Raw genomic sequence first — 24,738 nt, 5'->3', positions numbered from 1 at the left:
CATGAGGGCTTTGTTGTGCAGCAAGTTGCCCCAGGTGGGGTAGAGGAACTGGACCCAGCAGCTTTACCTGGGGGCCTCCTGGGGCTCCAGCAGCAGCAATCCATGTGGAGCCTGGCTGGCAGCTGGAGTGTGGCTCTGGCTGGCCAGGCTCTGATTTTGGGTGGCACACACTGCCGCCATGTGCACCACCCTGCTTTTTTCTGGTGCAGGGCTTTTTGACAATGGGATCTCCCAGTGTCAAAAAACCTGCTGTGCTACAAATTAGCAGTGTGATGAATACCTGCACATATGGTGTGTGTTGTTTGCAGCACTGCAGACCCGTCTGTGGTGCTGCAAGCTCCACATAATTCCTCGGCTGGACACACCCTAAGGGTTCAAATCTTTTTTGAACGTTCAGAAGCTTAGCTATTTTAAGGTTCAGATATCCCTAATCCCTTTAGATTTTAAAAGGATAATAATAAAATATGAATTAGAACTGTAAAATAAATGGAGAATAATAGTATCTGTTATAATATTTACCAAACAATGATAACAGGGAGAAACACTTAACTTTGGTGTTTCCACTAAGAATGGTGGGGTGAGACTTGACTAATAAACTACATGATGCATGAAGTGAAAGGATAAGGCTTCTCTTAATCCTGGAGTGCAGCTCCTGAAGTCAAATGTTCAAGTCAGCTGTCACAAAAAAAAAAGCCAACCTAATTTCAAAGAAAGTTTGCAAAACGTGACTTGAGTGCTTCCAATAATACCATCCTGAGTCTGAAGGTAGTCTAAAAAAAATAGATCTCAGAGGTGTGAACTGCCTCAAACATCTCGATGAAGTATATACATCCAGGAACCACTATTCTGGCATCTGTTGAGAGAAAGAAAGTCTGTTACAAGACGCCACGTGGGGTTAAGGAAGATTCTTGGCAAAAAATCAGATTTTGATTATATATTGATTTGGAAGTTAATATTAAAAATATTATCAATTCAAAGTCTGAATATCTTCTGAATCTCCACCCAGTCACACTTTCTTACTGTTAACTTGATCTGTTTCTTTCTCTGTAGGATTACATTATCTATACATATATAGTCCTCAGGGGAATGGTTTAAGGCCTAATAATTAATAATTGTTTTATGCTTTTTGTGATCCTCACATAAAAATACATATGGCAATTATTACTTATTGCTTATCTATTCTTTAAGACATTATCATTCATATTGTTAACTTATTTTCAAGCACTAAGGTCCAAATACAGGTTCTCCCAGCAGTATATAAAAAGCACAATATTGAAACCTCAAAGAGCTAACCTTTATTAAAAAAACATATACTAGATAACAATATAAAGGATGCTTGCAACCAAAATAAATTATGCCTTGGGAAAAACTTAATTTGCACAATTAGAAAGAACAATAGAATACTACATAATTAGGTGCAGTACAATGCAAGTGTAACCGTCCTTAATATTAGTAGTGTGCAAGCCTTTCAGCCTTCATTAAAGAGTTCTGTTGGAACATGTGAATAATAGGATTAATATAGCTACGGGCACTGCTGGGTCAGCTGGCAATAGATCAATCCGAAATGCAGAGCATATTAAAAGGATTATAGATTAGCAATTAGATGGCTTTTTCATGAGCAAGGAATAGTTCCTCTAGCTCTGCCAAAGGTTAACAAAGATAGGATGTCAGTTTTTCCAGTTTATAATCCAGTAGAGGCCATAAGGTGAGGGAAGTTAAGGGATTTCCAGTATGATAAGACTGACATGACCAAAACAAAACAAACTTTAATATCAGTCTAGCCTTTGCAGATAAACTACCCTTGCAAATAGGTGAAGGATACAAATCTGTTACATTAATATTATTGCCTTTAAGGAATATTTAAGTGCCAAAATTTTCTGTGTGATTATTGGCTAGTTGTTCAGACCTTTTATACAGCATTTAACTTCCAAGTGCTTGTTACATTTCAGGATAAACATAAATGAGTTCTCTATTTCAGAGGCTGAAAAATCAATTCTACACATTACTACTACCACACATAATTGCAATTTAAGTTTGATACATATTTTTGGCTTATCAATAATTCATGAATATCTAAGAATCTCTGTTTTATTACTTCCTGATGAAATATTGTAAGGTGATGTCAGTGTATTTTTAATTCCCTTCCTATATAATGAAAATATGGTATGTGGAATCAATCCTATTGACTCCAATAGGAACTATGTACTCAGCATTTTGAAATATCAGGTCACTTATTTAGATGCCTAAATATGGTTTTAATAGCTTAACTTTAGACATTCAACTTTTGAATTTTGGCTGTGATGTAGAAAGGAAACAGTAGATTTACTTAGAAGAACAGAACTGAGCTTTAAAGTGGAGCGATGTGAATATTTCATAGTGAATAATTTACTCAACAACTTTAAATGATCTTTCTTCTTAAAGAGTATTTTAAGAAGACTGGGATTTTGTCACTATTCAGAATTAAAGAGTCTTTTTCCCCTGCAAATTTTAGGACTGCGAGGATTGATTGTGAACATTTCACTTTGAATATTTTTTCACAATGTTTGAACTGTGAACTTTGAATGTTGTGAAACTGTGTTTCCAGCTCTCATCACAACTGCTGGTTGTGATGAGAGCTGGAAAAACAATTCACAATGAAAAATGTAGATGACTAATTTAGACTTCCATTTTTTAAAAGTTCACTATTTGCTAGTGGTTTGCGAACATATATCTACAAATTTCTGTGGAATGTACTCCTTTGAGTGATGTTCATGAAAGGGGTCACCAAAAAGCCTTGTGTTACTGTTTCTGCTTTTTGACTGGTTGAATATACTCCTTATTATCAAAGGCTTTGAACACATTGATATCAGGGATGAATCTTTAGTAGCAAGTTAGGAAGATATTCAAATATTTTAAATCGTTTTCAGTTGAAACCACCTAAGCATTGGCCATGCCATCATTCCTATACTGAGACTGAAATCTATTTAAAATCTAAAGAAGATTATAATTGAATATTCTCTGAGTGCAGCCACCAAAGTATGATGCCTTTGTAGATTGTAACTGAAATAGGAATATTCACATACTTTTTTGGCTCATCTTATGTCCCACATGACTGCTATAAGCTTGTTTATTAGAGAACCTCCCTCCTGCTGCAGAACTTGGGGGCAGACCTAGGGGAGTGCGCTGCTCTCTTTTGCACCCTCTTTGATTCCTGGTCTACCCAAAGTTTAAAACTAGCTGTGGTAGCAGCATTTGTGGTCAGGCAGTGGTGCGGGAGTCGGTTGACTTCACAGCCCAATACAATCTACCTGATTTCTTCTAAACTTGTCTTCTACAAAAAGGGTTAATGAACCTTTCTTCCTAGTAGTAGTTTTGATATCCACTAATCAAGCTATCCTTTGTTCTGCAGTTCTGTTGTCTGTTAGCTGCTCCTGGTAATTAAGCTCCCATTTCACAGCCCTGCAGGTTGTTTTTATCTCATTCAAATGAAGCTGTGTTTGTTTTTGCTTCAATCTTAAACTGCACAATACAGCCCTAGGGCCCTGACATATTAGTAAAGTTTCTAGTTTATTTTTATATGGAGAAAAATGTGTATTGTGTTATATGTGATGATGAACCTCACCATCTGCACTCCCTTGTTCAAAATTCTAGATTCACCCATGGCAGAATTTGTATGAGTCCTATAATGCAGATACAGTCCCTTGATCTTTCCCTTCTCTTTTTATCCTTGAATTTCAGTATCCTACAGGATCTCATGATCAAATATGACAAATTTACTCTAAAGATATACGTATATTCACTGAGCAGTTTATTAAAAAAAGATAAACAAGTAAAAGTCCTAATATGTAGTATGAGTTTCTAAAATCAGGGAAATATAATAACATTTTAATCTCAGCTAGCTACCTCTTCTCATAATCACACCTTTAAAACTCTTAAAAAAAATCAAGGACTACTTTTAAAAAAAAAAATTAATTTTCCAGACTGTATTTCTGACTGCGATCTGTATAATTACTGGTTTGACTTTAGCACAAGTACACAGGAAATTCTGTAAAGTGGTATTTTTTTTTTTGTTTAGCTGAATTGTGACAGCTGCTTTGATTTTGACAGACAAGCAATGAAGTGTTTTCAATGCAATATGACAGGAACGTCCATGACATTAATTGCATCTTTTGTTGGAAAATGCCATGCATTACGTTTCAAGTAGGATCCAAACACCGGCATGGCTATTCATTTATTTTATTTTGCGATGAAACTCTGGAGTATTAGCATTATTTTTGTCTTCCTTAGACCAATAATTGACTGCATTAGCTATATACACTGGTATGTTTAACAGCCATCAATGATTGCCTAGACAGTCCAATCAACTCTCTGTCTGTTATCGCCTACACTGTTTTGCAGCCAGTGCAAGCTGGTGATCATGGGGTAGAAGCTATGTACCTAGTTAATTTTCTTTTTTAATTACAGTTGCATAAATGGACATGATCAGGGGGTAGCAGGGCAGACCCTATGAGGAGAGGCTACGGGACCTGAACCTGTTCAGCCTCCACAAGAGAAGGCTGAGGGGGATCTAGTGGCCGGTTCCAAACTAGTCAGAGGGGACCAGCAGGCATTGGGGAAGTTTCTGTTCCCCCGTACACTACCACGAGTGACCAGGAATAATGGTCACAAGCTAGCAGAGGGTAGATTTAGGCTAGATATCAGGAGGCGCTACTTCACGGTCAGGGTGGCTAGGGTCTAGAAGCAACTTCCAAGAGAAGTGGTGCAGGCTCCTACCCTGGGGGTCTTTAAGAGGAGGCTAGATGAACATCTTGCTGGGGTCGTTTGACCCCAGTACTCTTTTCTGCCATGGCAGGGGGTCGGACTCGATGATCTGCTCAGGTCCCTTCCAACCCTACAAACTATGACACTATGACAGAAGTATGAAAATATATCTGAATGATCTTTATACTTAAGGGCTTTTTAGAAAATGTACGGTGAGATTGTGATTATTTGTATAAATGGTGCACCTATATTTTTTCTCAAAATTTGGAATTTACAAGTTCTACTGATTGTATAAAGTACCTGTTTGACTTAGGAACCCCAGTCACACTAACTTTCAATGGGAGTTTTTCTCCTTGGTCATTTCTATCTCTAAATCTAATCTGAAAGAATGAAGTTACACATTACAGTTACACCATACTAAGGTGCACTTAAAATGTGAGGGTCCACATGTTCAAATTCATTTTTCGTACAAAGTGTCCTCTGAGCATCACAGTTACACCACTTCAGGTAAGGAATAACTCCAGGCTGTGATACCTGTTAGGGTAACAGTCTGTGCTCCATGGAGATAAAATGAGCAATTTTCAGTCTTCCAGCATCCCAAGATGCACTGCTTCCAGCCCTCTCCCTCCACCCAGAGCAGGGATAGAGCCCAGGTATCCTGACTCCTAGCCAAGCCTCTGCTCACTATCCCTGAGTCACAGCTGTATAAGCATGAAATGGGATTTACCCTTAATGTATGACTTCATACAGAACATTTTAATTTTAACACTGCTTAATATTCCACAGATTTAGTCTGTTCTAAGGTTAATGTGTAACTTCATCCTTAAGGTTTATTTCCCCAACTGGTACTTAGGTACCTAAAACTGTTAACAAAGTATGTAAGCAGGTGTGATGTTTAAATCCATTTGAAGTCAAGTCCCACTTTTTTTGTAATGAGTTGCTTCATGGGAGACAAAAGTGTGGGCAGAGCCAGGGTGGATCCGGAAGAGCTGTGGCATAGAAGTGACACAATCCTTTGGCTGTGTTTCATGTGGGCTCTCAGCAGGGCATCTAGCTAGACGCCCTGTTTTTTTATAGTTCTGGAGCCCAGGGTGTGAGCTTCCTGCCACTGGTCATCCCTTCCTTTCCCCTGCTGTTGAATTCAGCAGGGAGGGAGTTGGGTAAAAAACAGAAAAATTCACCCCCTGGGATCTGGAGTCATGTGAAAGCAAGGGCTTTATCCAGATCTCATCCTCATCAACTGGTGAACTCAGAGTTCACTGAGCGTGTAGCCCAGGTGAGCACCACAAAACCCTCTTACCCTATTCATGGATCCACTACTGAACAGGGCAAAAGAGGTCTCAGCTTTTTCACAGCTATGTACAGGATGGTCCTTGAACTTCTCTAGGCACAAGATCTATTAAGTCTAGTGCCACTGCTGAACTCAACTCCCCACATGGAGGTAGTTGGTTGGGCCTCCAGGTTCAAAGGGAGCCATTGCATAGCAAATGCATCCTTTGTACAAACTGTGTATTTGTTGTATACACTTGAAGTTAAACTTAGCACAATTTTTTCAATGAACAGTAAATGTGATAAAAATGTAATTTTGGTCACCCCTAAACTATGTGTGAAGTCAAATTGAATTCACTGAATATTTATGTCTGGAATTATTTGTCTGGGACTAGATTTACAAAACTGCTAGAGTTTATCTGACAGTGAAGTGGTAAGTACATTCACCTAAGGCATGTAAAACAAGGATCAATTCCTTCCTCAGCATGAGTAGAAACAAAGTCACGTATTTCTTCACTAGTTCTTATGTTCAGCTGTCCTTCTTGTTTAACTCCATTTACAGTATGTTCCAGTAATTTAGCACAGAAATAACACAAATATAGAGGAACATGGTCAAAGCTGTATCCAAAAAGGGCAATAATCACAGGACCTCCTGGAGTGATGCTCTAGTTCCCTTCCCTTCTAATTAATCTGTTGCAGATTATCTGGAAATGGGCAAAATGACTTGTGATAATACAAAGTAGGCAGAAGGCAGAGTAGACTTGAACCTCACAGACTAACTAAATCAGAGATGTATAGAATAAGCTTTTGCAAGGAGAGATAAAGGCAGAAAGGTGATTGTGTAATATCAGTTGCTTGTAGTGCTTCAACAATTGGGTTTAGCATCAGGATAGTTTTATACCTTGATTATTTTGCAGTCTGACAGGGTTTCCTAGAATTAATCATCATTGTAGGTCTTTTGATGCCATCCAGAAATGGAGCTCTGTACTTTATCACTAGAAGGTAATGACAGGGTCACACCAAAGAATAGATCCAGAGGGACGGAAAGGCTAGCTACTTGAACTTCATGGATGATATGATATCCATGATGCTGCCAGCCAGTGAGAGATTTCAAAAACAATTTCAACCACACTATGTAAATAATGCAAATATTGTCTCCAAAGAACTGCTAGGTCCTGTTACAATGGGGTTCAAATAAGCACACAGCAGCTATTCAGTGAGCACGTCTGCATGTCTGCATGTCTGCCCCCCCAGCGCAGTTGTTATTGCAGCATTATTTAGTACTTGCTTTAAGAAGTACTACGTGGTAGTGCAGTAACAGCCATTACTGAGCTGTCCTGGTGGTGCATGGTTATTTTTAGCAGCTATGTCACCATAGCGATGTGCTATAGTGAGGTAGTTTGTTGCTACAGTGACATAGTGTTGGCATCAAGGTTTGTGCCCACTGATGTCATGTTGCCGTAAAGTTATAAATGACCTTTATAGGCATTTATAGGCCCAACAGCAGAGATAACAAAGGGTTAAACATAAATCCAAAGTGCATTTCTGTTCTACTATTTGTGTACGTTACAAGCTCTTCCCTCAAGCTTGCATCATTGCCCACATGGGATCAACCACATTTGGTGCTATGCGCCTTATAAATTGCTGATTAATGAATTTATTTAATTGCAACATTCCTATATGCAGTTTGGGGCAGGAGTGGCTTCCCCTGCACCTGGATCAGGTCAGTGGAACGCTGGTATGACTCCACTGCTACACCTGCCCTAGATCTATATTTATGTACTGCTGGAAGTTACTGGTTCTGCCCCATCCAGGATGTTGTTGACTACTCTCTGGTTATTCTGGTACCGTCTGGTGTTTTCCCTAGAATTTTAGACTTCCATGTTTTAACTCTTACTGCTCTTGGTCTGTCCTATGGCTTACAGGTGTGATACCCAAAATCTTCTCAGCAAGGTTGTCTAGGAAGTCTGTAGCATTCTAGAATGAAAGAGAGTAGGATAAGTGATTAATCTGCACATGTTTATCTCAGATCTTGCACCCAATAAGTGTGCACTCAAAATACTTCATCCTTACTATGAGGAAGCTCTACATTGAAGGTGTAAAGATGGAAATATGGTTACTCTCCTTTGCTAATTATATTCCAGATATGGAGCAAAAGGATTTACCTTCACCCCAAGTTATTTTTCATATAGGGATTATCTGTGGATGAGTATTAGTAATATTAGAAAATATTATTCCTGCTTTCTTTCTGAACACACACAACTAGCCTTATGTTATATTTACTTATTCTTTCTCTGTTTCCAAAGAAATTGAACCTTTGCACAGAGTCCTGTAAAATTTCATTACTTTTCCCAGATTGCATGATATTTTATTTTTTATCTTTTTGCTTGAATCTGCATGAAATCACTTCGTTTCTCTAGTGGTTGCCATGAAATAGGCAGTTTCCTTGGGAAATCTCCATGAAATTATAAAAATTATTGTGTCTTTCTCTCCAGAAATCTTATTTATAACAAAAAAGTGACTGTTGAGTTCCATATCTCCTTTATTGGCACAGTTTTCCAGAAATGCCATTAATAACTACAATGACACTCTATTGGGCGCATCTACACAAGATGCTAACTGCACAGTAGCCTAACACTACTGAGCAGTAGCATGTCATGGCAAAAGCCATGCTAATATGCTACTGTGCAGTTAGCATCACTAACAAGTCATGTACCAGAACTACTGCATAGTAGCACCAGTTACTATGTATTGATTTAGTACTTGGTTATATAAGTAATAAACTTAATGTGCAGTAACTACGGTACATTAATGTATCTATAGAAGTGTCCATGTAATATAAACAAACATGTGACTTTAAAATACAAAAAGAACAAATGAAGTGTGTATTTTTATAGGAACTCATATTAATAGTAACTGTCTCAATATCAGTCTAAATATTGAACTTGTTGCCTCCTACAAATATATTCAATAGTAAAGCTTGTGAGGGAATGAAGATAATACTTTTTAATAAAGAGAAATATAATTAATATCAAAGTTTTACTACAAAAAATCCCAATCAATGTAAAAATATATTCAAGACAAAATTTTTTGAAACTTACACTTCAACAAATAACAGAGTTTGGATGCTGTTTGCACTTACATAGCTGAATTTGCCTTGTGCTTCCCTTCAGAGCAAGCATCTGGCTGTTTAACTGCCCAGCCATACATGCCAAGTGCATCCCAAACTTCTATTAATAGAAAAAACACAAATATCATTGTAAGGTGAGGCCCTCACTTTTATCTGTGTCTCGGAAGCAGGAAACCCAGGTTCTAGGACTGAGCCCCAGAGATTTAAACCAGCAAAGTGCCCTAACTACTAGGCCATTGACTATGCATTACCAAGTATGCTCTCTTGTTCTCCTGTTGAGTCTGTCTCATGAGACAGCCAGGCAGGATACATCTGTAGGGCTTGAAGGAGGTGTGATACTTTGGGATGTATCCACTGTCCTGGAAAGGAACAGTTCCTGGATTCTAGCCTCTGCCCCCCTGTGACTTTTCTATACTTGCATTTAATAATCATTAGATAAAATACACAAAGGAATGAGATCATTTCTGTCCCTCTGGGAGCACAGACCATTAGCAGAACCCGGGGTCTTCTCTTCATCAGAATCTCTTCTCTTCGTTAGGATCTTGTATTCAAAAGCTTTTTCTAGCTTTATTCCAACCATTCACTTGGTCCACTAAAAGGTATTAACCTCCCCACCAAAATCCTTGTTTCTGGTTTAATCCTTATTGAGAATTTTTGTGTCTGTATGTGTGTATGCACACAACTCCAATTAGTGAACCATGGCACTTTTATGTTTCAGCCATACCCTGCTTCTGAAAATGTTTCACTGTAGTACTGAATTTTCTTTTTGAAGCTCATTTAGTTAAGACCTAACTGTTGTTTGGAGACCAACTCAAATTTGATAAATGTTCTTTCCAAACTAGATAATTTCTCAGGGTGTAAAAGCTATTCTAGTACAACATTTTAGTTGAAAGCTAATGCCTGGATTCTCAAATATTAGTAAACTCTAGTCTTTTGTTTTAATATAGCTGCTTTATTTTAAATATATTTTTCTCTAGACTAATTAAGAAGATTGACAAATTGAACTTCAGATTTACTCTTTCACCAAACTGATACCAGAACCAGGTAATGAGATTAACTCATTGTTAATCTGAAAGAGATTTCTTTAAAATTAAACTTGTCAGGCATACTTATCTATTTAACAATCATTGTGACTGATAAAAACAAAAGCCAGACACTTATGCCAGCACCTTCCTTCCATGGCTATTAATTCAAGTAGTATGTAGGCAATAGCACTTTTTTCCAAGTCAAGAGCTCCTATTAATTTGATACCAATGTGTCTTCATAAAAATGTTCTTTTTACTAATATTTTTTCTACAACAGAATTTTTCTGAACCTATTTTTTGAAGGCAAGCAGACAACAGTGGCAAAGCAAAGGCTAGGGACTATTTAGAAAAGCTGGATGTGTACAAGTCCATGAGGCCGGATATGATGCACTGAGCCTGCTGAGGGAGTTGGCTGAAATGATTGTAGAGCCGCTGGCCATCATCTTTGAAAACTTGTGGCAGTTGGGAGAAATCCTATATGGTTGGAAAAGGGCAAATACTGTGCCCAACTTTAAGAAAGGGAAGGAGAAGCACCCAGGGAACTACAGACTGCTGAGCCTCACTTCAGTCCCATGGAGCAGGTCCTCAAGGAATCCATTTCGAAGCACTTGGAGAAGGAGGTGATTAAGAACAATCAGCATAGTTTCACCAAGGGCAAGTCACTCCTTAACAACTTGATTGCCTTCTATGTTGAGATGCCTGGCTCTGCAGATGTAGAGAGAGCAGTGGCTATGATATACTCTGACTTTATCAAGGCTTTTGATATGGTCTTCAACAACTTTATTGCAAGCAAGCTAAGGAAGTCTGGGTTGGGGGAATAAATTGCACAGTAGACAAAAAACTGGCTGTATTGTTGGGCTCAGATGGTACTAACCAATGGCTCAATGTATAGTTGGCAGTTGGTATCAAATTGAGTACTCCAGGGGTTGGTCCTGGGGCCAATTTTGTTCATAATCAATGACCTGCAAGATGGGATGGAGTGCACCCTCAGCAAGTTTGCAGATGACACCAAGCTGGGTGGAGTAGGGCTAGGATTCAGGGAGACCTAGAGAAATTGAAGGATTGGACCAAAATAAATCTTACAAGGTTCAATAAGGACAAGTGAAAAGTCCAGTACTTAGGATGGAACAATCTTATGCACAGGTATGGGGACTGGCTAACTGGCACATTCCCCCCAATTCAGCACTGTTGAGGCCACATGTGTTCAGTTTTGGGCCCCTGACTACAGAAAGGCTGCGGACAAACTGGAAAGAGTCCAGCAGAAGGCAATGAAAATGATTAGGGGGTGGAGCACATGACTGCTGAGGAGAGGCTAAGGAAACAGAGCTTATTTATTCTACAGAAGAGAAGACTGAGAGGGGATTTAATAGCAGACTTCAACTACCTGAAGTGGGGTCCAAAAAAGGACTGTTCTCAGTGGTGGCAGATGACAAAACAGGGAGCAATTGTCTCAAGTTGCAACAAGGGAAGTTTAGGTTCAATATTAGGGAATTTCTCACTTGGACTGTAGTGAAGCAAAGAACAGGTTACCCAGAGAGGTGGTAGAATCTCCATTCTTGGAGGTTTTTAAGGCCTGGCTACACAAAGCTTTGGCTGGGATCATCTAGTTGGAGATGGTCCTGCTTTGAGCAGGGGGTTGGACTAGATGACCTCTAGAGGTCCTTTCCACCCCTAATTTTCTATGATTCTATGACTGTAGAGGGATTTAATAGCAGCCTTCAACTACCTGAAGGGAGGTTCCAAAGCGGATGGAGCAAGACTGTTCTCAGTGGTAGCAGATGACAGAACAAGGAGCAATGGTCTCAAATTGCAGCAGAGGGAGTTTAGGTTAGATATTAGAAAAAGCTTTTTCACTAGGAGGGTAGTAAAGTACTGGACTAGGTTACCCAGAGTGACTGGACTGTCCATCCTTGGTGGTTTTTAAGACCTGGCTAGAAAAAGTATAATTCAGTATGTAAGAAGAAGAATTGGAACTGTTCCCCAGGAAGAGTTCTGGAGATAACTTGAAGAGATCCAGAAGAGTTCATTGATCCAAGATGCTGCATCAATATCAGACATGGAAGCCAGAAGTCCCTGGACAAGACCTTATGGCCTAATCAACCAGTGAAGTCACATTTGTAATATCTTGGGGTGGTGAGCATCTGCTTTGACTAGCTACAGTACTAAAATTATAACTCCTGAAAATGCTTTATTTCTAATTTAGAATTGTATCTGTTAGGGTGCAATAAACTTGCTTATAGTTAAGCAGAACTGTGTCTTAGTCTCCATACCTGGTAAAAATATCTGTAACATCATTGGATGAAATACATTAGAAGAGGAGGACCATTTTGTACCAGTGGGACAGACACCCAGATAATATAGTGGAACAAGCATGCCCCTGCAAAATGCAGGTTTAAATCAGCAGGCAGGGGGCTTGAATATAATAGGTGAGTGCAAGTACCTTAACTCCTGGGTTATTCTACATTGCTGTCTTGTGCTATGGAAAAATCTGTTTTGGTCTGGGAAACCACTCCCAAATTGGTATATTCATGTGAAAAGTTTCAGATTGGATTAATCAACATTTAATTCAACATTTTTCTAACGAAATCCCATTTAACCAAAACTCAAGTAGTCAAATATGTCCTGACCATCTTTAATGGACAATATATCTTTATTGTGGGATTTGGTGCATATAATAAATTGAACAAAACTTTTCAAAAGTGTGCATAATGGTGCCTTCTAGAGCTTCCTTTTAGTGTTGGGGACAGGAAGGAATGGAACATATAAGGTGTATCTACATGTGCAATTGTGGTGCCTGAATAAATTGTGGAGCTTATTGATCTACAGTTAATTGCTCCTAGACATGATGTTTGAATGTGTGCTTGGGAGCAATTAACTCCAGAGCAATATGTTTTGCAGTTTATTCAGGTGCAGCATGTGAAGTTCAGGAGGAGCAACCACAGCTGGCAGGGGGTTCAAGGAGTCAACCTGCCAGCCTGGGGCTGCTCCTCTCAGCTCAATGTGCTATGGAGGGGCTGGCTGGGAGATGGGGATGCTTCAGCAAGGGGCTAGCTGGTAGGCAGTCTCCCCCCCACCCCGACATACCCCCATGCCCCAGCTAGCTGGGCAGTGTCCACACATGTGCTGCTGTGGAGTTTTTTTACAAGTACTAGCTTGCTGGAGAATAAATTAGTTTAGTCCAGCCTTTTAGGGGCACATGTGTAGATGCCAACACATTTACTGCACAGCTAATTAGTCAACTGCTCAGTAAATGCCTCATGTAGATGTGCCTATAGGGAAATAAATTGTTGCTGCTTCATGTTCTCACTAGGAGGATAATGAAGCACTGAAACATGTAACCCAGAGCAACTGGAAGATTTTAAGACCTGGTAACACAAAGCCTGGAATGATCTAGTTGGGAATGGTCCTGCTTTGAGCAGGGGGTTGGACTAAAAGGCCTGCTGAGGTCTCTCTTCCAACCCTCACTTTCTATGATTCTATGGTTTGGGTCATGTGACTTCTCAGCTCATTGTAACACTTATACAAACCCTTTATTTCTTCCAATAGCTTTTTCTTTCAGGTAGAGACCACTTGGTAACAGCTCTCTTGTTCATCTGGATTCAGGGATCTGGATTTTCAGAATTCAGCTGCCCAAGGTGAGGAGGATTGGGCTCATATTTCCTCAATATTAAGTGCTATCAAATGTCTTTCTTTACTAGCTCAGCCTGTTTTCATTTGTGAGACAGTCACTCTTGTCCTGTGTCTCTGACAACACACAGGCCAAAGTAATCTTTGTCATTTTTTCATTTGTTTGTGAACCAGCATGATTGGAAATGTCAGCTGCACTCCAGAAAAAGGTTTACTATATTATGCTTTTTCATGATTTGCAATGGTAGAGAACAAACTACTGTAACGGCTAGATAACTGAATAAATTGCTTAACGGCTTGTATTGAATAAGATAACGTGCAAAACTAAAAAACATATACCTGATGCAGGAGTTCTGTTTAGTATTGCTTGCATTATCATGGCATTGAAGAGACCTAGTCAGGAAGCAGGATGTCATTGTGCTAGGTGCTGCAGAAATATGGAATAAATACATGGTCCCTTCCCCAAAGAACTTACATTAATTTAAGACAGGGATAAAAGATGGAGACATCCAGACAGATTGGGACTACAAGGAGTCAATAATAATACAATAGGTTATGGTCTCAGCATACAAGCAACCTACCTGCTGTCAAGTTTTTCATAGGCATTACAACAAAGGAGGGATTTGGAGAACAATGAAGTATCTTTGTAGATGTTTATAAGGGTTTCTTCCCAAGTGTAATGGGTAGCAGGAAAAAAATTGTGCAGGTGCTTGTATAAAAAGTTAAGAAGCTTGGCATCATGAGTGGATAGAAGGCAAGAATCAGCCTCATGATACTGAATGAGAGACTATTGGTCATTATGAGGTGGATCATGGAGGATCTAGAACTTTAAGACCAGTTATCTGATCCTTGATGCCACAGAGGGAACAGGGAAGGGATATGGTCAAAGCAACAGATCGGGAAAATGAATTTTGCTGTTGAGTTCTGCACATTTATGAGCGGGGTAAGATCAAGCTTTCAAAGCTGAAGATAGCGAGACTTGAAATAACAGATGACAGGGGGCTGGATATGAATTTAGCAGTATGAAGGGACAGGTATGGTCACGTCTAAGTTTATAGAGATTACGTGGAATCTGTAAGACTCCATGCTGTCACTGCATTAACACCCCAGTGGCTCCATGCTGGGAGCAGAGAAACCAGGTGTTTCCCCAGGCCACATGTTCTTGCTATATGGTAGCTCTACTTCCAGTGTGGAGCTGCTGGAGTTTAACCAGGGTGATAGCATGAAGTCCAGCAAAGCATGTTTCCCTAGGTAGCATGCTCTCACCACCTGGTGGTCCCACTTCCACCATAAATCCATTAGGGCTTCATAGCAGCTACAGCACGGAGCTCAGGAAGGCATGCTCCCATGGTGTAGTAGCTCCACTCCCAGCTGCTAGAGATTTTCTGCTATGAGGGGGAAGTGTTCTTTCCTGAGGTCCACCTACCCCAGTCCCCACAGACCCTTTCACTTGGGATCAGACAGCAGGAGGCTTGAGGGAAAATTGCCCCCTGCCAACCTACCTGAGCAGGAGAAACAGGGCCAGGTAGGTACAGTAGGTAAACAGGGTTTAATTTATGTTTCCCATGCCTTGGGCCCAGATAAAGGTGCAAGCATCCCTGAGTAAGGTTTGTGAGAGGTACAGAGCCAGCTGCCTGAACTCAGCTTGGCACTCACCAGCCCTCTCTCCTCCTAGGCTGAGTAGAGACTACAAGACACTTGGAGGCAGGGAGGGAAGCTGGAGCCCCTCTAACCCTCCACCCCCACCTGGGATGGGACCTCAGGGGGGTCATCAGGTCTTGCTGCAGGTGGCTGGCACTTGCCAGCCCTCTCCCACCCCCACCTTGGCCAGGACAGTACCCCTCCAGCACCCATGCCTCAGCAGCTCCTCTTCAGCTTGCACAATCCCCTGTACCCCCAACCGAATCCCAGCCCTGCCAGTCTTCCTTGAAAGGGAAGCACTGGAGGACTTGTTGGAGAAGGCTTGCAGAGGGCCAGTGAATTAGACTCAGCTAGGGAGCTCCTCAGGGCCCAGAACTCTTCCACCAGGCACAATTTATTAACATGAGAGAGACTTTTTTTTCATATCTCTTATTTCACGTCAACTAAAAATGCTTGAAATAGCATTTACATAAAAATGCTTTACATAACCTCCAAGGATTTAAGCAGATCCCTGTGGAGGGAAGTCCCCATGCTCCTCCACCTCTTCATGCTGCATTGTGCCCTCCCCTCCACCCCAGCCACCCAGAGCAGCAGCAGCCAGTGTCCTGGTCCTAGCCATGCCCTTGCTTGCCAGCCCTTGAGTGGCAAGTCAGAGCTGTAAAGGTCAGAGGTCACATTAAGCCTTAACCTGCTACACTGAAACTCTTCTAGAGTTAAACCTGCCTAACATTTGAGATTGAGGGTAGTTTAAAGGTAACCTATAACAGCACCCTTAAATAGCTCCACCTCAATGTCAACCCAGAAACCCAGGCCTTTTAGTTTTATTTTCCCCTATCTATATATATAAAGGGCTTAGTCCATCTGTCTGTTTGTCTATCTCTGTGTCTGTTCATAATGCTCTTGGTGGGGGGTGTGGCTCCCGGTGCAGCGTGGCTCCAGTCAGTGCAGCATCAAGAATGCTGATCAAAAATGATGAATGGGGCATGGCTGACTGGGTCAGGTGGAATGGGTTAGGCAGACACGGAGTGGGGGAAGGAGGCCGGACACAGAGTTGGGGGTGGCATGGGGCCAGATGTGGAGGGGGGTTGGCACAGGGCCAGACCTGGAGCAGTGGAGAGGGTATGGTGTGGGGCTGGACACAGAGTGTAGGGGGGTGGTGTGCAACTGGACACGGAGCGGTGGCAGTGCAGGGCAGTGGGTGGCAGCAGCAGCTATGTGCAAGCTTCTTCCCTCCCCCCACTCCTGGGCAACAGCAGGGGTGGTGGGTGGCAGTGCTCCATCCCTGCCCATCTGCCCCCCACCCTCCCATCATTCTTGATGGGCAATTTGCTAGTTGTATCATAAAATTCCCATTTCCATTCATCTCAGCCTTGTGGAAAATTTAAATATTGATCCATAACAGGAAATAACAGAAGCCCAACCTGATTGCTTACAATTTATTAGTGTTTGGTTATAGTGAGACCTCTTTGTACACTGTGCCCATGTAGAATAGAATAAACTGTAACCTCAACATATGTACATAGCCATTTAATTCAGATAACATTAAAAAAAATGTTACTCTACTTTTTTAATTTAACATTGAGAAAAGTAACTATTTAAAATATGTAGGCGTGGTTATTCTCAAGTCTGACTGCTGTACCTAGGGAATGGGACATAGATTTATGTATCTCTCTTTCAGGGAAAAAAAATATAACAAAACCGTCCCATCCTCTTTTGTTAATCAGCACAAGAAAGGATACCCTCTAGATCCAGGCTGTCTCAAACAGACAATTTGCCCTAAACTTCAGTAATAGGTGATGTGTAATTCTTCACTTTAGATACAGGAAATGCAGCCACATGCCTGCAGTGGCTCAGGCCAGAAGCCTGGGGGGGAGGGGGGGGTGGGGAGGTGCTATGGCATGGCTTTCTGGCACATAGCCAGCATGGGCAGTATGTTTGCTTCCTTTTCCTGCTGCCCTTGAGGTCTTTGGGATTTGCAGTCCACAATCATAACAGCAAGACTCTGTAGGGTTGCTCATCACTTCCTCTTCCTACTTCCAGGTGCCTCTGGGATTTGTAGTCCACAGTCACATCCAGAAGTAAATTTTTAGTGTGGCAGGGCAGCTCTGTACTTCCGGGAAGGGAATTTTAATCTTCCTCTGGCCCCAGAACCCAGCAGAAGTTTGCCTGGGAGAGTGGGGGCGGGGGGTGGGGGTCAGGGGCAGGGGCAGTCTCTGCTTCCCCCCACAACCCTTCTCTGCTGAAGCAGACAGTATAGCCCAGCCCAGCCCAGCCCAAGGCTGCAAAGCATGCTGGGATGCTGGGGAACTCTGACTTAACTTCAACCAGGAAGAGGTCTGGGACAGAAGTTTCATAAACTGGTTTGACCAAATCAGTTAAGTCTGAGACTACATTCAGTTGGGTTTGTCTTAAACCAGTTTCAGTCATTCTGAAATTGGTTAATGTGCACTCAACTTCTGTTCTTTTACAGCTTTAAACCAGTTTCTGATGACCTAAACATGTTTATGTGTCACTTGTGTCCCTAGCCTATATGAGGCCTTATTATCTCCATAGTTAAGGCTGAAACCAGTGTCCTGTTTTAAGCTGATTTTCTACCTTCTAAGTATTTCACCACAACCAAACCAAACCATTTAACCTCATTGCTCTTGTAGCTCTGATCTCCTACCAAATATTATCAGTTTTAATATCAAAGGTGATGCTTAAACTATTCAAATATCTGCTAATTTGTACAGGAACAGCCTACTCTTAGCCATTCTAATTTCATTTAGGTTTATCATCTTGATATTCAAATGCCTTGCTCTTAACAACAACCTTCAGATTAGCAGGACATAGTTTTATAGGTGGAAATGACACTGTATCATCAGTGGTTAAAATAGCCTAGAAGGATTAGCTATCTACTGTGGATGATTTCAGCTTCCTAAAAGACCCTGCTGTATGTGGCTTAGACTGTGTTCATCTAAAATTATAAGATACCATCTTGTAGGCATGAGAAGGACTGATTCTGGAGGCTGCAACTACAACTACAGTCTTTGCCACCCATAAGCTTGATGTCTAAAGCCCTGGAGAAGCTAACCGTCCAAAAAGGATGGGGAGATGCTAGGGCCTGGGCATACGTCTATATAATGATGGGATTTTTTTTTTTTGTTCCAATGGAAATTAGTTACAGGACTATCCTAATGCCTTCTAGGCAAAATAGGTCCATCATTTGTAATAATTTACATTCTATGGTGTTTTCTTCTATGTAATTATATATTGTATTTTGAAGCTCTGCTCTTTCTGACATGAATAATTGCACATTGTAGGGTAACATGTACAGATGTTACATTAGGACAGAGATACCCTTTTTTTTGTTTAGCTCAGCAGCCATAACTGTGACTATATGCTTAATATAGTAATAGAAGAATTTAAATTTGATAAAAACCCTTTCACTGTTATCTCCAGGATGTTGGTAATGATACTAAACTAGCTTGCTGTGTAGCCTCTTTGTGCTTGAGGCCTGATAGGCTGTCATGATGAGCAAGCTCTTCTAAGCCTAAGGGCTTAGCATTAGCAGCAGACAACTTTCTTATCAGAATTCTACTTTGCAAAGCACAGGGGGAAAAGGAGGTGAACTGTCATCTCTCATGCACAGGATAGAGTGGCAATTAAGCAACACCTCCCTAAAGCCGCTATGGCAAAAGCAGGGGATTCACTGTTAGTCTTCTTACATGATTGCAAGCCACACCAGTGCATAGCTTTCTGCCTTGCAATAAGGGACTTTTTTATTTTTGAAAAAAAAAGGCAGTTATTAAACTCAGCATGGAGACAATCTGAAACAGGATCTTCATCAATCAGATTAACTACTTTCCAAGATGAAAGTAGACGAGGCACAGTGTGAGCCTGAGAAGATATTTATCAAAACCCATATTAATAACCACTTTCAGCCTTCTCCTGACAGTTTCATCTTAGCTTCCATGTTTAACATTTGAGTATCATATGTTTTTGTCAGGATGAAGCTGCTAAGAGCATCAATTAATTAATTCCTCTGAAGTGTGGTTTGGAAAGGTAATAAAGCAACATTCCCTAAGGCCAGGACTAGTAATGGTAAGCAACATTCTGGTGCTATACAATTTGTTACTTCAGAAAGAAATTAAAAGAATACAATCATTTCCACCTTTAATAGCAGAATGTAGCCAACCTTAGTTTAATAAAATTGCTAACAAGGATAACATTAAAAAAGAATACTTTCAGCATTGATAAAAATGTTGCTGTGTTTTATTTGCTGTATTGTAATAGGTGGATGTAAAATGCCTTTAGGCAGAGTAAAAGTAAAATAAAAAGGCAAACAGGTGACTTGTGCTTGTCTTAGCATTATTTATTTTTATTATTATTATTTTCACCACTGTTCCTGAATGTTAATTTTCTGGGGGGAAATATCCTGCTGACAACACACGAAAATTAAACACTTCAACTCTGGAGCAGAAAGAATGTAGTTCAAATGTGGATCCTGCCACTTTTCAAATATATGAGATTAATGTAGGAATCCATACTGCTTTGCTTCATGTATATGGAATATTTGTACATTGTGAAATGAGATGACCCCTATTTTAAAAAAATATTAAACCCAGTATTGAACCAATTTGCATTCTCTGGGGCACTGCCTCAGAAGGAGAGTTCTGATCTGTGTGTACATTCTAGAAGAAAGGTGAAAAATAATCAAGGGGAATGAGCTATTTGATGACACAGGCAACTATCACTGACACATTTCTATTAAGTCTACTTCCTTGCAATTTGGCATTTTAGAAATCTTGAGCACATAACAAGATAACACTGACACCTGGAGAGTTTGCTCCAATCCTTTGTACCAGTCATTGTTTTATTTTCCATAACAATAAACTGGATACCAGAATATACTATAAAGTGGTGCTATAAATAAAATACCTCTATAGACAGAAACATCTATGCACAGGCAAATCATTTTAGATTAAAGCCTTTGCCTGATTGGCTGATGGGGATGACAGCCTTTATAATTTATATGCCCTAAAAAAAGGAACAGGTCAAGACTAAACAGCCTGCTGACCGATAACCATGTAACTATATCATTCAATGCATTTTTCAATTTTTTTCTTCTTCAGCCCTTTCTCTAGAGGGGAGTGGGAAGGATTTTAAGTACAGCTGGATTCAGTATGAGATGTGAGGCAATCTTGAGAAAATTATATATATAGTCAGTCATGGCCTCTGACTGATTTTATTTTCTTCCTGGTTTGAGGAAGAAGTCCCTTCAGCTTGCTTTCCTTCCTGCTTATAACAGCAGTAAGTATTTGGGAGGCAGCAACAGATGGCAGCACTTAACAAGTAAAGAAAGAACTCTGTTAGATGAAAACCTATGAACTGAGCTGGGTGAGACTAGCACCCTGTTTCTCTGCAACCACAGTCTGCAATGCTGACTGAAGATGGGGCTGAAAACTAGCAGCTGTTAATCCTACTAGTAGGAGACACTGAGCTCCCATACGTGTGCATGGAGCCTGCTCCGACATGCTAGAAACCTGGTGCATTGGAGCAGACTCAGTTAATTGAGTCTGCTGAAGTGCGGAAATTAATGTGCTCCAGCAGACTCTAGCATCACGTTTATCACCGTCCCTGAACTGAAAAATGGTACTGGGGCACTTTGAACTAAAGCTCCATCAATGAAAGTACCTCGCTGCCATTTTTCAGTGGGGGGACACTGATACACACGTTGCTCAGGCACTTTTTATTAGTGTGGCTTGCTAATTAAAGCATCTGCCCCACGTGTAAAAATGCCCATTTAGCTTTAGTGTGCAAGGAAGGGGAAAGGAGATGTGATTTGATTCACAGGCTGCCACTACAACTGGTAGACTTCATTTTATTTATTTATTTTTTCATTCAAAATGTTTATCATTAGAAAATTGGGTTTGGGACTAATGACTAATATTTTTCACAAAAAATGTCTGCTTTCCCTGGAAAATCTCCCCCCAAGCCAAAGTGTTTAGACCAAAAGCTTTTGTTTGGAAATGCTCCTAGGAGCTATAGTTTAATTGTCTCCTCTTTTCCCCTCTGTGGACTGGGATCTTCACTTCACATCATGATGCACCATGACCATGGACTCCAGTGATGAACTTCTTCCTCTTTCCAAGATAGGAGGGCATGAGGCACCCAAACTGCAATTTCCATGAGGCACCATGCCACCTTTTCTGTTATAAAATATTTTGTTTTTGGACAAACTTTGGGGGCTTAGGCAGACTTATATATATATTTTTAAATCTCAGTTTTATGTTGAAAATATCCAACTTCTTATGAGCATTTGCTGACAAATTTGGCCTCTCCAGTCTTTGTGTTCTGATGAGGTAAAGAGGGTCATCAATTCCTGTCTTCCTTTGGGCTTAGAGCAGAATCCCGTTGTCTTATAATGGTGGGAAGATAGGGAAGACTTGTGCAGATGCATTTGATTTCTTTTACTTTATGGCAGCACAAATGACCAGTCATCAATTATGAAGGGAGCTCTATCCCACAGTAGGGTCAAGGATATCAGAAAATAAGTTGGGGGATGGGGAGCGCAGTTGAGCTACTGGCCTCTAGAGCCCCACAAAATCCTTATGACTCTTTAATCCTGGCCATGTGGACCTTTTTTTGTTGGGGGAGACTCATTGTTTGTGTCATTATCCCCAGAACAGCACAGCTTGCCCCTGGTTGACAGAATTGTCCATCAGCTCCTCAGACTACCGCCTTCAAGGCTCTTAGTTTTTGGTGTGGTATTAGTGTTGCTTGTATCTGATCTCTCAATAACATTTATTGGGGAGAAGTTCACTTGTTCCAAGACCCTTAGACAGTCCTATGTGCTTCTGCAGCAAGGACTATGGCTTGCTAGTACCTTCCTTGAGGGAGTGAAATCCATTAGGGAGGAGAAAAGGGATGTATTAATTGGAGGTGAAAACAAGGTCAAGTTAAAAAAAAATCCTTTTTTGAAAGAAAAAAGAAAAACAGTTCGTCTTTAATTTAGTCCAATTCTCCTATTTTTAATTTATAGTCTTAGCAGTCTGGATGGCTCATTATACTTTGAAACTATCAGCATCATTAGATGGACTGGTGGTTTAGTGGAAATACAGATCTGATAAAATGTTTAATGTGAATAGTGCAATCCCCAAAATCAACATGCAGAATATGATACTTGTTTGGGACCCCGTGTCAGGATTAGATTTGTCATTGTGGCCTGATCAGATAAAGAGATGGGGACCTATGGCATAAGCTAGGATCTGAATCCAGATCCAAACTTCCACAAAAATCCACATTGCTTGGATCCAGGCTTTTAGTTCAAGCCCTTCTCCAAATAAAACAAAAATAGTGGGTGCATCTACATGAGATGATTACTGCAGTTGCCTAATTAGCTGCGCAGTAAAGCATCATCAGTCTACATGTATAGAGCTATTAAGATGGAGTAAACTAATGAACTCCACTGTAGGTTAGTACTGCTTAAAAACAAGTACTGTCCTACGGTGGAGTTACTTACTCTTCTGCGTAGCTGCTAATGAAGCTGACTGGGGAATGAGGGTGCTTCAGCATGGAGGCTGTCTGCCAGTTGGACCTGCGCTGAAGCAGCCTTGTGCCCCCTCCAGCCCCTCCACAGCATGTTGAGCCAGGTTGGAGCAGCCCTGGGCTGGCAGGAGGAACCCTGGGGCCGACTCAATGTGTTGTGGCTGTGGGTGTACATGTAACCGCTCTGCCTGGCAGCAATAAAATCTGGTGCAAACTGCATTGCATTAATATTAATGTGTAGACACACCTAGTGTGTGTTATTTAAATCTAAATGGGTTTGGATTTCAATTCTTTGCACTGCTTTCTGTTTTAAAGTTTAACTTAAGTGTAAATGAATTAGGGAGCATTTTCTGTATAATTTGAGGGTAGAAGAACAGTGAAAACTCAGCAAGGCGACTTGCAAGAGAACGTGAGATGACTGTTTAATAGCCAATCAGAATCACCAGCTGAGGTCCCCTCATTTGCATTCAGAGGTTATAAAGCATCTAGCAAGAGGGAGGATTATGGAATTGAAAGTTCTTAGATGCAGACAGGCTGAGTATATAAGAGCTGTAAGAGAAACTGAGAAAACGCTTAAGAAGCTGGGAATTGGAACAAAAGCAGTTTGTGTTATGTTCTGATACCGCTTCAGAGCATTAAAGGCTGATCCTGTCTTTAAAACTCAGAGATTGGAGTTGAACTATAGATATGTCAGGAGGAAGATCTGCCATTGCTATCATCAGTACAAAGGAGATTGGAGCACACCATATTTATTCAAAGAATAACGAAGTAGAAGGATCACTGCTGGCTTAATCTCCAGTTCCTTAACTGCTGTTGATTGGTCTTGTTTTAACAACTATCGGGTTTCAGAATGAGTAACACTTCTTGCAAAGAGTTGCCATTAAGGAAAAATATCATACCAAATGTTTTTGAAGTGATTAACTCATGCGTTTCAATCTCTCCTTATATTTATCTGGTTCTCTTTCTGAAATTCTGAAATTTTACTATTGTCATATTTTTTGTTTGTATAATTGCAAAAAAATGTAATCTACATATTTACAAACATATAGGATTTATTGATCAAAAATATGCAACTTCCGAAGGCTTTCAGCTAAATTTAAAAAATAGTTTCTGCAATCATTTTGCATAAATGCTCTTGCATCCAGTTATAATAATAGAAAAATAGGTCTAAAAGGGACCTCAGAAAGTTATCTCGCTCACACCCCTGCTCCAGGCAAGCTCCCTCATGCCAAACCATCCCAGATAAGTAATTGTCTAACATGCACTTACAAACTTGCCAGCTCAACCTCTTGAGGAAGTCTGTTCTGGTACTTAACCACATCTGTAGTTAGTTGTAGACTGAGTGTTAGGAAGTATTTTCTATGTCATTGTGATTTCAAGTCATTTTGTCTTGTCTTTCCCCATGTGGGTATGGAGAACAGTTCATCACTTTACATTTTTTTTGTAACAATCCTTTTTGTATCTGAAGATGATACCAAGTCTCCTATCAGCTGTGTCTTGTCTCAGTTCTTCCAGTTTGCATGCTCAGCTTTCTATAAAACATATTTACTAAATTTGGGTACCTAGATATACAAAGCATTAAACAACATGATTCCCCTCTTGGTAGCCGAAGTATTTTCAAATTCAAGTGGAATCTTACATATCTAAGTACTGAGGGTTTTTTGTCTGCAGCCACATAGGCAGGATACTAAATGATATAAACTGTGCTTTTTGATAACTGTGGTTGGAAACTAGTGCCCACAGTTATTTTCTTTCTACAAAACGAGGCTGGGTTGA

This window comes from Crocodylus siamensis, chromosome 5 (assembly GCF_052110815.1).
Source record: "Crocodylus siamensis isolate JL-2025a chromosome 5, ASM5211081v1, whole genome shotgun sequence".
NCBI classification, from domain to species: domain Eukaryota; kingdom Metazoa; phylum Chordata; order Crocodylia; family Crocodylidae; genus Crocodylus; species Crocodylus siamensis.
Note: the sequence above shows the minus strand (reverse complement) of the source record.